The sequence below is a fragment of the Camelina sativa genome, chromosome 13 (genome assembly GCF_000633955.1).
Source record: "Camelina sativa cultivar DH55 chromosome 13, Cs, whole genome shotgun sequence".
Taxonomy (NCBI): domain Eukaryota; kingdom Viridiplantae; phylum Streptophyta; class Magnoliopsida; order Brassicales; family Brassicaceae; genus Camelina; species Camelina sativa.
Genome location: NC_025697.1, coordinates 17,802,637 through 17,807,286, shown reverse-complemented (window position 1 = coordinate 17,807,286; position 4,650 = coordinate 17,802,637).

The window sequence follows — 4,650 nt, the reverse complement described above, 5'->3', positions numbered from 1 at the left end:
TACGCGCCCAGTTGGAGGATAAAAGCATCTATAGCCTTTATATTTCTCAGTGTATCCAAGAATACACACTTGAGTGACCAAGGGTCAAACTTATTTTGAGTATATGGCCTCAACATTGGGAAGCAGGCACAACCAAAGGTCCTTAAGGCTGAATATTCTGGTGGTTTTGAGAATAGAGTGATGTTCACATATTTTACCCTGTTTTCCCTTAATATATTCACATCTTTTGCATCCTTTGCTATCCTTTTTGACCATTATTGCATAGTTTTAGGATTGTTCTTGCATTAGAGTGTAGTTGCAGTGCATTTGCATCTTTTCTTGCATAAACAGGTGATTTTGGAGCCTAAGGAGCATGGAAGCAATGTTGAGGAGAAGTGAAGCAATCATGAGGAGAAAGCAAAGGAGTTAAGGCTGGAGAATCAAGGTCCGGAGTCCCACTCGACTGCCCACTCGACCGTGTGCTGAGAGTGACTCGACCGAGTGGAAGGAGCACAAGAAAACCCAACTCGACCGGTCACTCGACCGAGCACCGGGTCGAGTTGGCCGAGCCGCCTGGCTATTTTGTCTTTTAGCATTTTTAGGGCTTCCCCTCCTTTTTCCTATTTAAGGACCTTGTACCCTGCAGCCACCAGGGGGCAGCTTTTTAGATATTCTCAAACCTAGTATTTTACCCTTTTGGGAATTTATGCTTTTTGCACTTTTATTTTCTTAGATCTTGTACCTCTTTTGAAGGAGAAAACACAAGATTCTTCATACTTGTTTGTTTCATAACTTTCAAAGTATCAAGAATTCGAGTTTGATTCCTTCTCCAATATTGTAGATCTCTGTTTTATCTTTCTAATCATGCAAGTTTCGTGTTTTTCTGGGTTTATGACTTTGCTGTTCATCATGTGTGATTGTGAGTAGTTTCCTTAGCTCTTAGGGATGGTTTAGGCTGGATGGATGTTGTGGTTATTTGATTTGGTCAAGCTTGATTGTTGTAGATCTCTTCTAGGCTAGATGTTCTTAATGCTGATCCTATAACTGAGAGGGTAGGGTTTGATCTCAAGCTTCTTAGCATCACACCAATGTCTAAGGTGCATAGATAAGGCTAGATCTAGAGATTATCATTAGGCTTGCTAAGAGATTAGAAGTCTTGTTTGATTCTTGACATATTGCTTAATGCTTGCTTGTATAGATTCTTTACTTTGTGAGAACAAGTCTAGAAATATATGAGCTTGATTGTTTTTGCCATGAGAGTGGATTAACATGTTCTTAGAGATTAATGTCTAGAGATTAGCTCATGTTGATTGAGGTTTGTTGATCAAGTTAGATAACCACAATCTAAGTTCAGCCCATGAATCCATCCCTAAGACCTTCCTTGTCTATTGATTTCTTAGTCTAAATCCTGTTGTTTGATCGTTGTTTGATTTACTTTTGTCTTGCTCTGTTTTGTCTGCATTGCTCTGTTTTACGTTTTTGTCCAGCTCGACCCTGCACTCGATCTACACTCGATCGAGTGCTTGCTCGAGTTCATTCCCAGAACTCTTGTTTATGATTTGTGTCTGTCCTGTCTTGTTTCTTATTTCATTCTAGTTGCATTTCTGTTGCATTCATTTAGTTTCCTGTTCATTACTTTCCTTGCATTAGTTCATTACATGCATTACTATAGTTTGATCTCTGTTCTAGTTTTATTATTGCCATAATCATTCTGTTATATTACATTTAGTATCTTGTCCATTCAGCTTTTACATTCTGCATTTTACATTCTGCAATAGGTTGTTAGTGACAAACACCCTCTATAATTGGCTTAACTTAGACAAGTATTGCACACCCTGATTGCTTGCATTCACTCATTTAGGCCTGATACCTCTTATACTACAATTGCATAAGGGGAATTGAAACACCTTGCTTTCACCATTGTTCATCATCATATATTCATTCACATTCCATTTCACTCACACACAAGAAAGATACTAGTTTCAATTTGGCGCCGTTGCCCATTTGAGTGTTTATTTGTGACAATTAGGGTCTATATTAGTCTAAGATTAAGTTCCTATATCCCCTTGTTTGCTACTGATCTCGATTCTTCTACTGCTTGTTTGTGATTGAGTTTCAGGTACCAACTCGACCTTCAACTCGACCGCCACTCGACCGAGTGAGTGCTCGAGTTCGTGATCGAGTCAGAAGTCGGATACAAATAGACCTCACCTCCCAGTCGACTCGACCATCCACTCGAGCCTGCGATCGACCTAGTGCCTGTCCGAGTCTGTACTCGAGTCTGTTGATGCAAACAAGATCCAAGGGTCATCACAATCTTCAGAGACTCCTTGATCACATCAACCGACCACAAAGGGACCTGAGACAGCAGAGAACAATAATCAATCAGGAACAAGAACAACAAGTGCTAATGGAGCAACAAGATCAACAAGCTCCAAGGGCAAGGAACATTGGTGCTGGGGATGCACCTAACACACACAACCAAAGAGCTGGTATTGTGCCTCCTGCAGTTGCCAATAATAATTATGAAATCAAGAGTGGATTGATCTCCATGATACAAGCCAACAAATTTCATGGGTTGCTAATGGAGGATCCTCTAGATCACCTTGATGAGTTTGACAGGATATGTGGACTCACAAAAATCAATGGAGTAAGTGAAGATGGCTTCAAGTTAAGGCTATTCCCATTTTCCCTTGGAGACAAAGCTCATCTTTGGGAGAAGACTCTTCCTACTGGAGCAATAACCACATGGGATGCATGCAAGAAAGCTTTTCTGGCCAAGTTCTTCTCCAATGCAAGGACTGCTACGTTGAGGAATGAAATATCAGGTTTTGCATAGAGAAATAATGAAAGTTTTTGTGAGGCATGGAAGAGATTTAAAGGATTCCAAACTCAGTGTCCCCACCATGGATTCAGCAATGAGTCTTTGCTCAGCACTTTGTGCAGAATTTCTACCCAAGATTAGAATGCTACTTGATACAGCCTCCAATGGAAACTTTTTCAACAAGAATGTGGAAGAAGGCTGGGAGTTGGTAGAGAATCTTGCTCAATCAGATGGTAATTATAATGAAGATTATGATAGAACCATAAGGATCACCTCCACTGATCAAGAGGACAAATACAAGCAGGATTTAAAGATGGTCAATGAGAAGCTTGACAAGATTCTCCTAAGCCAATCAAAGACCATTCACTTCATTGGTGAAGAAGAAGCTCCAGTCCAAGAAGGAGATAGGGAGTTTGCTGAGTTGTGCTACATGCAAAACCAGGGAGGATTCAAAAGTTACAACCAAGGAGGATTCAAGACTAACAATCTCTCTTATAAGAGTAACAATGTGGCTAACCCACAAGATCAATTCTACCCCCCTCAACAGCCTCAACAACCTCAACAACAACAAAACTATATACCCAAGCAGCAACAACAGGTGTTCCAGCCCCAATTGTGTCCCCCACCAGGGTTTCAGACTAACCAAGGCCATGAACAAGACTTAAGAGCTATGATGCAACAATTGTTGGTTGGGCAAGCCAATGGAAAGCTTGAGGAGGCTAAGCAATTTGCTGAGTTGAATCAAAGGTTAACATCACAATATAATAATCTCAATATGAAGTTTGAAGGTCTGAACTCAAGAGTGAATTATATGGAGAGCAATATAGCATCTACTTCAGCTCCCAAACCCACCCAACTCCCTGGAAAAGCTGTTCAAAATCCAAGGGAGTTCACAGCCAAAGTCATTCATGTCTATGAAGAAGAAGTCACTGAGGACAGTGAAGTCCAAGCTGGGGAGGATTCATCATTTGTTGAAGCCCAGAGAGAAGTATTTGCAAAGCAAACTAAATCCGGCAGTGACCTCGACCCACCACTCGAACACACACACGATCGAGTGGGTGATCGAGTGACTGATCGAGCTGAAGTCTCCGAAGCTGATAAGCCCATTAAGTTCATTCCTCCTCCTTACAAGCCTCCACTACCATTCCCAGGGCGTTTCAAGGCACAAAAGCTTAAGGAACTAAGAGAGATCATTGAGAAAAAAGAAATGATGGCTTTGAAACAAGAGGAAGTGAAAGCTTTGAAGGAAGAAGTTGTTATTGAGAAAAAGGAGGTGATGGCCATAAAAGAGGTTATCATTGCTTACCAAGAAGAAGAGAGAGGACCTGCCTTGGAACAGTATGATCCATATCCTCTCTATAATGATTTTTTGCTTGAATTGTCAAAGAAGAAGGCTCATGCTCAGGATGAGAAGGATCTTGAGGACCTTGGAGGGGTTATTATCCCAATTAAAGTTGATGATACAGGTCCATTCTATCTGCCTTGCTCACTTAGCTATCTTCACTACAACCAGTGTTTACGTGACTTGGGAGCATCTATCAGTGTGATGCCCTACTCTATAGCACAAAAGCTTGGGCACACTGACTTCAAGTCCACCAACCTTCACATATGCCTAGCTGATGGGTCAAACAAGGATGTAGTTGGTAAGCTAGAAAACATTCCAGTCAAGATAGGAAAGGCAAGAATTCATACAGATTTTGTGGTTCTAGAGATGGATAAGGAGCCTGAAGATCCTATCATTCTAGGGAGGCCATTCTTAGCCACTGTTGGAGCTGTTATAGATGTTAAGGAAGGTCTTGTGACCTTGAACATTGCTGAGGGGATAACCATGAAGTTTAACATCTATA